General features: G+C 41.6%; 1 protein-coding gene and 1 pseudogene across 2 annotated transcripts in view; one reads left to right on the top strand and one right to left on the bottom strand.

Annotated features, from left to right (window-relative positions):
• Nucleotides 1–9,735, bottom strand: part of LOC140907197 (pescadillo homolog pseudogene) — a 51,570-nt pseudogene extending 41,835 nt beyond the window's left edge.
• Nucleotides 1–13,327, top strand: part of NALF1 (NALCN channel auxiliary factor 1) — a 793,889-nt gene that overhangs the window by 604,845 nt on the left and 175,717 nt on the right. The window lies entirely within an intron of this gene.

Genomic DNA, 13,327 nt, shown 5'->3' with positions numbered 1-13,327 from the left:
AAGAAACTACATGACAAATATCAAATACATTCCATATCTGCTCTGTATTTTATTTGTATATTTACTTGTTCAAATTAGAAATACCACAAGCATATTTCTTCACAGATACAAATTTTCAAGTCTGAGGAATGGGAACAATGATTTTTCTCTTTCAAGGAAATCGACATCAAAGCCATAGTCTGGAGTTCATAGTTTTTGCTAATTTAGGGTGCTATCCATTATAAAAATAATGTGGTTGTACCAGGTTTGTCTAGGAAGCCCAGCTATGGGGTTATGTGTTGAGACTCCCTATCTAATTTAATAGGGATTTCACCAAGTGCCTTATATCAGATAGTTTTCAGGTTGGGGAAATTACTTGCCCCTGATATCCATCGTAATCTATCTGTTGTGACTAGAAAACACCGTTTGGAAACTTTTTCTAAGGTATGTATATTGGGTAAAAGCTACTATATAAATGTTACTCTGAAACCTATATAAATGCAAAGTTTTAAAGATGTGTGAAACAAGTATAATGTTATTGGTTTTGATTTTTTGAATGATGTAAAAGTTTGAAACATTGTAGAATAAGAGAGACAGAAGAACAAGAAAAAATATTGGTAAGTAACCTGGTTAACTTGGCAGTCTCCTATGTCAATTGTAATGAGGTCCACATAGTACAATGGAAAGAAAAGAAAATATTTAATATTTCAATTGCTATCTACCATCACATAGCTGAATATTTATAAAATATATTACTGAGAGATCTTTCCACCAAGATAGAGAAATTCCATTGTAGTAGAATATACTATTTTGTCTGAAGACTGCTTTATATTATGAGACACTTGCAATTAAATATTGAAGCTGTCACCACAAACTTTCTATATATGCAGATAAAGTCACAATTAAATTAATTCTAATTCATAATAATTTGGATACATCCTACACTGAAAGGTTCTCTGTTTTGTGGGATAAAATGAGTAAACGTGTTGAGGAGAGGCTGAGGGAACTGGGATTGTTTAGTGTGCGGAAGAGAAGAATGAGGGGGGATTTGATAGCAGCTTTCAACTACCTGAAAGGGGGGTTCCAAAGAGGATGGCTCTAGACTGTTCTCAGTGGTAGCAGATGACAGAACAAGGAGTAATGGTCTCAAGTTGCAGAGGGGGAGGTTTAGGTTGGATATTAGGAAAAACTTTTCACTAGGAGGGTGGTGAAGTGCTGGAATGCGTTACCTAGGGAGGTGGTAGAATCTCCTTCCTTTGAAGTTTTTACGGTCAGGCTTGATAAAGCTCTGGCTGGGATGATTTAGTTGGGGTCGGTCCTGCTTTGAGCAGGGGGTTGGACTAGATGACCACCTGAGGTCCCTTCCAACCCTGATATTCTATGATTCTATGATACAAATGCTGCACGAAATGTTTTCTAAATGTTGAGTGGATATTTTTGTGGTAAAAAAACACCTGTAACTCATGAGCTAAAGTAGAACATCTCATTGGGGTATTATAACTGAAGAATTGATTATTGCTCCTCTTAATTTCCTTTTCTACTGCTGAATTTACGAGAAGACTGGAATGGAGAAGTATTGTGTGATTATATTTTTTTAAACTTCGGTATAGTTAATACCTTCCACAAAGTTGTCCTAACCTTTGAAATATATTAGTAATTGTTAGTTAATTACAACATACACACACACACACACACACACACACACACACACACACGACAATTTTCAACATAGGCTATTTCAGGGAAATCTTATTTATGGTTTTAATTTATCTTTACAGAGGAAGTATTGCTTACATGACAAAGGTATAGAGGCATTGCAAGATTTTATTCCAGATCCTTTTCTTTTGTGGTGTATCTACTTCAAGGGTTCCTTTCTATTTATTTATTGGTCCAAAGTGAATCCCCCTTTCATTGCAGAAATCAATAAAGAATGTATGAGCAGCAATATGGGGCTGGAAGGGGCATAAGAAGAGAGACCATCTGGATTAGCAGGCATGTGCTATAATAGCAAGTCAGTCTTACGGGGTCAAATTCTGCTCTCTGACACACATGCACATATCTGTTGAACTGAGCTTAACATGTCTGTGGGCATAATTTGGCCCTTAGATCGTTTGTATTGGTATTATACGTAACATATGTTATTAAGGAGTTCTTAGGTGGAGTAATTGGCTTCAGTGGGGCCAGAATTTCACTACTTGTGTATAGGTGAAAATAATAATTTTCTTCCACCCATATCTGATGCTTACACTTACATACTACATGGTCAGCAAACTCAGTTATTTGGTTCTTGTGTTCTATAGCAGTTCATTTCTTACTGATGTTAAATTTATGGCCACTTCCTTTTGTATAAAACACCTACAGAGGAAAAAAAGACATCAACATCTTTTCTTTTCTTTTCTTTTCTTTTCTTTTCTTTTCTTTTCTTTTCTTTTCTTTTCTTTTCTTTTCTAAAGGCTTCAGTTTTTAACTTGTGTATAAGATAAATTAAAACACACTTCAATTTGCTAACCTGCTTTGAAATGAATAGACAAATATCTTTTACTTTAAAATTGTATATGTTTTTATTTTAATTCAGTAATATTTATTGCAAGCAAAACTGGAATAAATAGAAGGTAACATATATTAGTAGCATTCCTATGGAATATTATATCTCCATAACTGAATGCTTAGTTATGAAAATAGGAAATCTCATTTGCTTTTAAATTCTTTAATATCATAAGAAGATGGCAAGTAGCCAAATTATTACAGGAAGTTGGGTAAGTCTGTCCATTGATGCTCCACAGGGTTCTGTGTTTTGCCTATATATTTTCAGAATTATGAATATAAAAAATATATAAATGATTGGGGCAGACTCATCCTTCCGAGTTTAAATTCATTGGTGAGATCATTTCCCCTAGATTTACAGTCAGCTCTTACATATACGATGCATGACCCAAATGACCAGAATTCTTCAAACTTCTCTAATTTAATTTATTTAGCAGCAATCTGGAGAAAGAGAAAATACTGATTCAATATACAGACTACAAAAAATTGGAGGAAAATATTTAGGGCATCAAAGGACAGATATATAAGTCTTTAAATCTATTTAAATTGGAGGCATGAGAAGAGAGGAATACATGCAATTTACCAAGGATAAGCGTGAAAGATTGTTCACACTGGGAAGTGGGAGGGAACACACATACAGGTGTAAAATAGGAAACTAGTGGCTAAATAGTAGCAATTCAGAAAAAGGCACAAAAGAAAAGTGAGTAATTCCACAATTGATTAGAAACCAGAGGGGTCTTTAGTACAATACGGTACCCTGATTAAAAAGAAGACCCCGTGGGGAGTGTTCATAGGAGCTGGCATTAGGAAAGTTTCAGGACTCCAACCTCTGAAGGCTAATGTGGGGAAGGCTGGGGTTGGTCATGTGACTGAAGATGGAGGATGAAAGCTCAGGACAATTGAGAGGAAACTAAGTCTATGTAAAGTGCATTAAAATTATATCATAGTATCAAGTTTTGCAGAGTATTCTACATAAAGGATATAAAGAAACTGGAGAAAATGTAGAGGGTAATAGTTAGGAAACTAAAGGATTTGAAATTAATAGAAAGATTAAGGTAATCCGAACGAGTAAGGGAATCGTCAGGCTCAGTCTCTGCCTGAGCTCCCCAGGGTGCAGGACGCACCATCCCACGAAATTCAGAGCCTGCTCCTCTATCTACTAATTGTCTATCAGTAGGGGTGAGATCATGGGATACCATGGATTTTGGAGTTAGCTGTCAACCTTTTCTAAATATTTCCTGTATACATTCTCGCAGGGTTGGCATACTTTCATATGAAACACTTTCAGATAGCACACAGTTATGCTGAACTGTAAAGAAAGCACAATTAAGACGTGCCCATCAAAGCTACACAGTTTGTTCCAGGACACCTGTAGTTAGTAGTACTGCATATTGTGGGTCAAGGGGATGGTCCACGCAGACCATCCCCTTGACCCACCTGGCTCCCGCAACTTCATGGTTCCCACATACTGTCTCTGCTCCTCCCCAACTTTCCCCACCCCATCCTGGTCCCCACTGTGCTCTGTTACTCCCTTCCCATGCTTAACTTTTATCATTAGTTTATAGTCATTGATGCTTTTAGACCTATCAGTGTTAACTGTATCAAGTGTTGATACTTATAATATGTATAAACATTGAGATTGTATTGGAGTTGAAATGCTAAGTGATATAGGGAAGTAAGGGAGCATTTTAAGAAGAAGAGAAGTGGGGATAAGCCCATGCTTTCCAAATGAAAGAATATACTTCATATGCTTCTAGAATAGGCAAAACATATATGTTCCAGTTTTCAGCGGTATAGATAATCATATCCTCCCATCGCCTTACTACTAGTCTCGCTTACTTACTGAGATAACCCATATTGGGATATTGTTAAGGAAGCCCTAACAACTAAAGAGGGAACAATTTCTGACACTGCCTTCTTAGACTGTCGCAAATTAGCTTCTAGTCTTAGACTGTGAGTGAACAAGACTGACTGAATGTTTACTGCTTTAGCTTTCAAGAGTATGCTGGCAGATACTCAAACCAGTCTAATTCAGCCAGGCACCACAATCCCTCTTCGTCAGGCCCATAAGAAGTATTCTTTTCAACAACGGAACCAAAAATAGAGAGTAAAGGGTCCTTTCAACATTGGACACCATTATCTGGAAATGAATGGGGATGTGCCTGCCAGTGGTTAATCAATGTAACAAAGAAAAATAAGAAACTAAGTCCTTGTCTGCAGTACCACAGTAAGTCGATCCAATAACGTAGCTGAAGTCAGTGTAGCTTAGGTCAACTTACAGTGGCGTCTACACCGTGCTGCCTGAATCTTCTCATTCCACTGGAGTACCAGAGCGCACTCTGCCTTTCATAGAATCATAGAATCATAGAATATCAGGGTTGGAAGGGACCCCAGAAGGTCATCTAGTCCAACCCCCTGCTCGAAGCAGGACCAATTCCCAGTTAAATCATCCCAGTCAGGGCTTTGTCAAGCCTGACCTTAAAAACCTCTAAGGAAGGAGATTCTACCACCTCCCTAGGTAACGCATTCCAGTGTTTCACCACCCTCTTAGTGAAAAAGTTTTTCCTAATATCCAATCTAAACCTCCCCCACTGCAACTTGAGACCATTACTCCTCGTTCTGTCATCTGCTACCATTGAGAACAGTCTAGAGCCATCCTCTTTGGAACCCCCTTTCAGGTAGTTGAAAGCAGCTATCAAATCCCCCCTCATTCTTCTCTTCTGCAGGCTAAACAATCCCAGCTCCCTCAGCCTCTCCTCATAAGTCATGTGTTCTAGACCCCTAATCATTTTTGTTGCCCTTCGCTGGACTCTCTCCAATTTATCCACGTCCTTCTTGTAGTGTGGGGCCCAAAACTGAACACAGTACTCCAGATGAGGCCTCACCAATGTCGAATAGAGGGGAACGATCACGTCCCTTGATCTGCTCGCTATGCCCCTACTTATACATCCCAAAATGCCATTGGCCTTCTTGGCAACAAGGGCACACTGCTGACTCATATCCAGCTTCTCGTCCACTGTCACCCCTAGGTCCTTTTCCGCAGAACTGCTGCCTAGCCATTCGGTCCCTAGTCTGTAGCGGTGCATTGGATTCTTCCATCCTAAGTGCAGGACCCTGCACTTATCCTTATTGAACCTCATCAGATTTCTTTTGGCCCAATCCTCCAATTTGTCTAGGTCCTTCTGTATCCTATTCCTCCCCTCCAGTGTATCTACCACTCCTCCCAGTTTAGTATCATCCGCAAATTTGCTGAGAGTGCAATCCACACCATCCTCCAGATCATTTATGAAGATATTGAACAAAACCGGCCCCAGGACTGACCCTTGGGGCACTCCACTTGATACCGGCTGCCAACTAGACATGGAGCCATTGATCACTACCCGTTGAGCCCGACAATCGAGCCAGCTTTCTACCCACCTTATAGTGCATTCATCTAGCCCATACTTCCTTAACTTGCTGACAAGAATACTGTGGGAGACCGTGTCAAAAGCTTTGCTAAAGTCAAGAAACAATACATCCACTGCTTTCCCTTCATCCACAGAACCAGTAATCTCATCATAAAAGGCGATTAGATTAGTCAGGCATGACCTTCCCTTGGTGAATCCATGCTGGCTGTTCCTGATCACTTTCCTCTCATGCAAGTGCTTCAGGATTGATTCTTTGAGGACCTGCTCCATGATTTTTCCAGGGACTGAGGTGAGGCTGACTGGCCTGTAGTTCCCAGGATCCTCCTTCTTCCCTTTTTTAAAGATTGGCACTACATTAGCCTTTTTCCAGTCATCCGGGACTTCCCCGGTTCGCCACGAGTTTTCAAAGATAATGGCCAATGGCTCTGCAATCACAGCCGCCAATTCCTTCAGCACTCTCGGATGCAACTCGTCCGGCCCCATGGACTTGTGCACGTCCAGCTTTTCTAAATAGTCCCTAACCACCTCTATCTTCACAGAGGGCTGGCCATCTCTTCCCCATTTTGTGATGCCCAGCGCAGCAGTCTGGGAGCTGACCTTGTTAGTGAAGACAGAGGCAAAAAAAGCATTGAGTACATTAGCTTTTTCCACATCCTCTGTCACTAGGTTGCCTCCCTCATTCAGTAAGGGGCCCACACTTTCCTTGGCTTTCTTCTTGTTGCCAACATACCTGAAGAAACCCTTCTTGTTACTCTTGACATCTCTTGCTAGCTGCAGCTCCAGGTGCAATTTGGCCCTCCTGATATCATTCCTACATGCCCGAGCAATACTTTTATACTCTTCCCTGGTCATATGTCCAACCTTACACTTCTTGTAAGCTTCTTTTTTATGTTTAAGATCCGCTAGGATTTCACCATTAAGCCAAGCTGGTCGCCTGCCATGTTTACTATTCTTTCGACTCATCGGGATGGTTTGTCCCTGTAACCTCAACAGGGATTCCTTGAAATACAGCCAGCTCTCCTGGACTCCTTTCCCCTTCAAGTTAGTCCCCCAGGGGATCCTGGCCATCCGTTCCCTGAGGGAATCGAAGTCTGCTTTCCTGAAGTCCAGGGTCCGTATCCTGCTGCTTACCTTTCTTCCCTGCGTCAGGATCCTGAACTCAACCAACTCATGGTCACTGCCTCCCAGATTCCCATCCACTTTTGCTTCCCCCACTAATTCTACCCGGTTTGTGAGCAGCAGGTCAAGAAAAGCGCCCCCCCTAGTTGGCTCCTCTAGCACTTGCGCCAGGAAATTGTCCCCTATGCTTTCCAAAAACTTCCTGGATTGTCTATGCACCGCTGTATTGCTCTCCCAGCAGATATCAGGAAAATTAAAGTCACCCATGAGAATCAGGGCATGCGATCTAGTAGCTTCCATGAGCTGCCGGAAGAAAGCCTCATCTACCTCATCCCCCTGGTCTGGTGGTCTATAGCAGACTCCCACCACTACATCACTCTTGTTGCACACACTTCTAAACTTAATCCAGAGACACTCAGGTTTTTCTGCAGTTTTGTACCGGAGCTCTGAGCAGTCATACTGCTCCCTTACATACAGTGCTACTCCCCCACCTTTTCTGCCCTGTCTGTCCTTCCTGAACAGTTTATAACCATCCATGACAGTACTCCAGTCATGTGAGTTATCCCACCAAGTCTCTGTTATTCCAATCACGTCATAGTTCCTTGACATCACCAGGACCTCCAGTTCTCCCTGCTTGTTTCCAAGGCTTTGTGCATTTGTATATAAGCACTTGAGATAACCTGTTGATCGCCCCTCATTCCCAGTATGAGGCAGGAGCCCTCCCCTCACAGACATTCCTGCCTGTGCTTCCTCCCGGTATCTCGCTTTCCCACTTACCTCAGGGCTTTGGTCTCCTTCCCCCGGTGAACCTAGTTTAAAGCCCTCCTCACTAGGTTAGCCAGCCTGCTGGCAAAGATGCTCTTCCCTCTCTTCGTAAGATGGAGCCCGTCTCTGCCCAGCACTCCTCCTTCATGGAACACCATCCCGTGGTCAAAGAATCCAAAGAACTCCGACACCACCTGCGTAGCCATTCGTTGACTTCCACGATTCTACGGTCCCTACCTAGGCCTTTTCCTTCCACGGGGAGGATGGACGAGAACACCACTTGCACCTCCAACTCCTTTATCCTTCTTCCCAGAGCCACGTAGTCCGCAGTGATCCGCTCAAGGTCATTCTTGGCAGTATCATTGGTGCCCACGTGGAGAAGCAGGAAGGGGTAGCGATCCGAGGGCTTGATGAGTCTCGGCAGTCTCTCCGTCACATCGCGAATCTTAGCCCCTGGCAAGCAGCAGACTTCTCAGTTTTCCCGGTCAGGGCGGCAGATAGATGACTCAGTCCCCTGGAGGAGAGAGTCCCCGACCACCACCACCCGCCTTCTCCTCTTGGGAGTGGTGGTCGTGGAACCCCCAACCTCAGAACATCGCATCTCATGCCTTCCAACCAGCGGAGTCTCCTTCTGCTTTCTCGCCCCAGACATATCATCTGATCCACTCTCCGCAACGGTACCTGTGGAGAGAACATGAAAGCGGTTAGTTACCTGTGTCTGTGTTACTGGAACCCGGACATTCCGCTTACCTCTTCTGGAGGTCACATGTTGCCACGCTTCTTCACTGGCCTCTTGGCTCCTCTGTGCAACCTGCTCTATATCTTTAGAGCTTTGTGCCCCTAGAAGCCTATCCTGAGTTTTGTCCAGAAAATCCTCAGTTTCTCGTATGCAACGCAGGGTTGTTATCTGTTGCTCCAGACCTTCAATCTTCTCTTCCAATATGGAGACCAGCTTGCACTTTGATTTAGCAGGTCTTCACTAGACCTGCTAAATTGACCCCCACTGCATCGATCACAGCAGCATCGATCTCCAGTAAGTTTAGACATGTCCTAAAATGGAAGACTTCAGATCTTAGCAAAATGTACAATGACATTCTCAAACGTGGTCCAATGACCATAACATTGTTTCTAATCTTATTTTCAAGTATGCACTTCCACTAATACATTCTATAGTCATATTCATCATAAATGTGAAAGCTGCACTTGACATTTCCACTCTACTAAGCCAATGCAGACAAATTGAAAACCTTTATTATATCCCTCTCCTCTCAAGAGGGCCACTGTGGAAACAGTTGCTATGATCTGATTCACAAAATTGCAAGTAATTGTGAAAACAACATTTATCATAAAGAAAGTTAAGCAGGGGACAAAAAATTGCCATCATGTGAATAGCTTCTAAATCTTTGCCATTTTCTGTCTGTGTTGCAGTGCATCTGATGCTATATTCACTCCTACTGTGTATTCGTTTACAGGCAAATCCTTCCTGAGCAGCTAATATTGGGTGTTGGGTCTTTCCACTGGGGAGAAGAGATGTCATCCCCAGATGATGGATCAGAAGGGAATCTATTCTGTGGCCACTATTTCTGAACTGATAATGAAGTAACTAACAATTAGCCTTAATACCCTCTTATGCAATGTCTTTCAGAAATTAAACATTCATTGGGCTAGAGCACAAATAAGTTTGTCTCTATAGCTCCCACAGTCCTGGGCAGAGAATTAGGTTCAAGTCCCATGCTTCAATTAATATTTCAGTATTTTATGCAAAGTGGAACAGCTTCTACAGGAAACATTGAGAGAGACTCATCTCAGAATACCCCATAGTTAGGGCACTCACCTGGAAAGTAGGGGTAGGAGACTGGGGTTCAAGTTCCTCTTTTGAATCAGGTATTGGGGACCAGATCTGAATCTGGGTCTCCAACATCTTGGGTGAGTGCTCTAACCATTAGGCTATTACATAAAAGGGGGCACCGCTTCCTTCTCCTCACTTTTGTGAGAAAAGGATGTCCTGGGTCAGTTGCCTGCCTTCAGGAGAGGGTTCGTGACTGTGAATCCCACATGGAGATAGCTGTCTCCCTCGATCCCAGAGATAGGTGCCTAAGTCCCTTTGAGCAGTGGGGCTTAACCCTCACCCCTCTCTTTGGCATTTCTTATTGACTATCTTCAGTATCTGCCCACTCATGTTGTTGGTTTTTGTGGATCCCAGGCTTAAGTACTAACTTTCTCCCCATACAGTGCATGGGGAGCCCAGGCACCTAACTCAAGGCAAAGGATTCCACTCAGTAACAGGGTTCTGCAGGTAAGCCTTGGGACACTGAGCCTATGTCCTCTTTGTGGATATAGCCCTCAGAAACTATGGTGAGATTGGGATATAATTACTTAAATAGGTATACTGGATTAGATGGATAGGAATTGAAGACTGATGAATACAAAACTCCTACTGTGAAGGTGGGGTAAAAAGAGGTTGACTAGAACCAGACATTCTCCTCTCTCTTCCCAGTCCAACTTTTGTTCATCACTAGCTCAGAAGATGTGACTGGAGCAAGCTGTTTTTAGGGGGCACTGAAAAAGCCATTGTGTTATGGAGGTCAAATGACCAGCTCATTTGATGCATTTATGTAGCCCAAACAACATATTAGATTTTGTAGAAAAGTTTCAGTATCTCCTGGTTGTGAAAATAACTTTCAAAATGTGAACCTCATGGAACCAATGTAGCATAGTTCTTACTGAGTTTTCAGACCACTTAAATTATGGGAGTTGTGAGCTCCTCCACCCACCATTAATCTCAGTGTGGTGTTACCACTAAAGACCAGAGATGACATTTCAGTGGAAGCATTAATTGTCTAATTTCTAATCACTTTAAAATATCCCCCATGGAATGGGGAAGGGGTCACAGTGAAGCCCTCAAGGGGGAGTGGGAATTAGGAGTTGCAGTAGAGAAAGAAAAGCAGAAGGAAGAACAGAATGGATGGAGAGGTATCAAGGGAAGTCTCCTGGAAGTCCCTCAGTGCTGAGAAGAACACCAACCCATCGTGCATTTTGGTAGCCCAGAGCCAAGACAGGAATCTAGGTTGGGTTCCCCAAACTTCTTTCCATTTCCAGGCTCCTTCCTCTCCCCAAACACTTATGTTCACTTTTCCATAAAGGGGTTCCCTGAGTAAATCACAGAGAACATGTTATGCCCCTTTATCACATAGCTTAACTTAACTAAGAAAATAAAGTCCTAGAAGTGCAGGACTGGACGGGACCTCAATAGGTCATCTAGTCCAATCCCCTGGATGCAAGGCAGGATTACATAATAACTAGACCATTCTTATTCAAATAAATGATACATTCAATATTTTACTTGTAGATAGTGACTGTCACAAACTCTAAAACAAGGCCCAAGTATTTGACAGAAATAAGGAAGTGCCACACAACGGGTTGAATCACAATGCAATCTTCTTGGGCTTTTGAGATGTTTCTTTGCAGTCCATTGGGTTGGAATGGGACTTTTGCCCTATAGTCCCTAGGTGTGAAAGAGGATAACAAATTCTGTATTCTAAAGAGAAATCAACAGTTCTGTACCCCCGTATATCCTCTTTCTTCTGGCTGCAGAAAAGAAACAAGTAAAAGCAAAGGAAGAAAATGTTCTTAATTATTTTAAACTAAGAAATATTGAGCTCTAGAAGATCTTGTTTTTCTCAAGTTTGGGGATTAACTCAAAAGTTTTTAGGCTAGCTTCAGTAGTTTTCAACTGAAAAACAACAACAACAGACATTTTCTATAAAGAGGGAAAGTGAGAGAGGACTGGTGTGATTTTTGTATTTCTTATGAAGGAACTGAATACTGGGACCTAAAGGCTTTCCAAGGTTACAGAGTTTGAGTGGACACATAGTGACAAAATGTTGGCCTTTTCTTTCTGGGCTAGCAATTAGTAAAGCAGCCAAAATAAATTATGGGAGAAATGAAATCATTTTGTAACTTGCATTTATCAATAGTGCACAAATGTACAGGAAGTAGCCTACATTTCACTTTTTTCCTATCCATCCCAGCTGTCACAGCAATTACTGCTATTGCCACACAAATAATAGTGCCTTGTCTTTTGCATGTTGCTACAAGCCATTTGTAAATTCCCGGACTATGCAATACAGAACAAATATTTGTGGTCGTCAACTTACAATCATTTTTCCCCTGGTGGCCATACTGAAGCTGATTACAGGTTATATAAATGCAAGTTTTATCATGACAGCAGAACAGAACTGATGCAGCATACTAATTTATTCATTAAAGTGTAAATGAGCAAATTATAATCTAAGGTGGTTGCATGGTTTGTTCCAGCTACTTTTGCTATAAAACACATATGTCCATTCAAAACATAGTCTCTACTAAAAAGACAGCCTTGCAAATCTTTAAATGCAGTCTGGTCCGCCTTCATTATAATAGCAATTACAGTGTCTCACTGAAGAGGCATCAGCATATTTCATGTTTGATTCCCAGTCATCTAAGGATCAGATGTCACTAAGAGGTTGCTGGGGAAAAAAAATCCCTGTTAAAGAAAAAGCTGTCATGCCAGGTCTTGTTAATTTACTTTTGCTGAAATTCTTGTGGGAATGAATATAGCTGAAATGAATAAATAAAGTACAGAACTCACTGGAAATCTGCTTAAAGCACCATAATTTAAACAAAACTTTATTTTATTAACAAACAGAGGAAGAGCTTAAATATTGCACCAAATGCTATAGCTGAACATAATCATAAAAGTAAAATTTTTAATATACTAAGCAGTTTATTTTCTATTGTTATGTTTTTATATCAATAAACATAAATGTATATTTTTTCCTACGGATCATCAGTAGCCACTTCACAATTAAAGTTCCAAATTAGTTTCCATTGTGTTTTGTTTCCTCAATACATCCTTCTAAAATCTACCTCAGAGTTCATATTGGCCTCAAGATTGGTAGGTTCAGATGTGATTGAGCAGAGTAAGTGAAAATAGAAGAAGTTACTGTCAGATGAAGCATCTTTAGTCAGTGATGGCTTCCAAGCACCAGAAGTCTCAGACAATAGCCTCATGTGAGTGATGCTATCAGGAGGGAGGGGCCTTGGCCAGTGGAAGTCACAGTGGAACAGCTTTGCTTCTTTAGACCTGTAATGCACTTACCATGGCACACACTAAGCTGGGAGGGCCTGAATACATTGTATTGGGAGACGTCTCTCCTGCTCAGCCAGCAGCCTCACAGAAACCCCAGTAGAGGCATCGTGTCCTGAAAACGTGGTTATATTCACCTTTGTGTCATGTTCAATCTCCTCTAATCACTTAGTGTGTGTTCCAATCTGTCCTGAGTAAGAAGTTAAGGATTTAGCAGCTATCTTTTTCTCAATCTCTTTCATCACATAGATGGCATTGTGCTATGGACTGGCATGGTATTTTGGAAGATACCAGATCAAATATCCATGTGGTAATACCAGTTCCTTGACTGACTGACTGTACAAGCAAACCTGCATTTAAAAAAGATTTCTTAAGAATCAAGATT

The sequence above is a fragment of the Lepidochelys kempii genome, chromosome 1 (genome assembly GCF_965140265.1).
Source record: "Lepidochelys kempii isolate rLepKem1 chromosome 1, rLepKem1.hap2, whole genome shotgun sequence".
NCBI classification, from domain to species: domain Eukaryota; kingdom Metazoa; phylum Chordata; order Testudines; family Cheloniidae; genus Lepidochelys; species Lepidochelys kempii.
The sequence above is the reverse complement of the archived record's forward strand: the minus strand, read 5'-3'. Positions and strand labels throughout refer to the sequence as shown.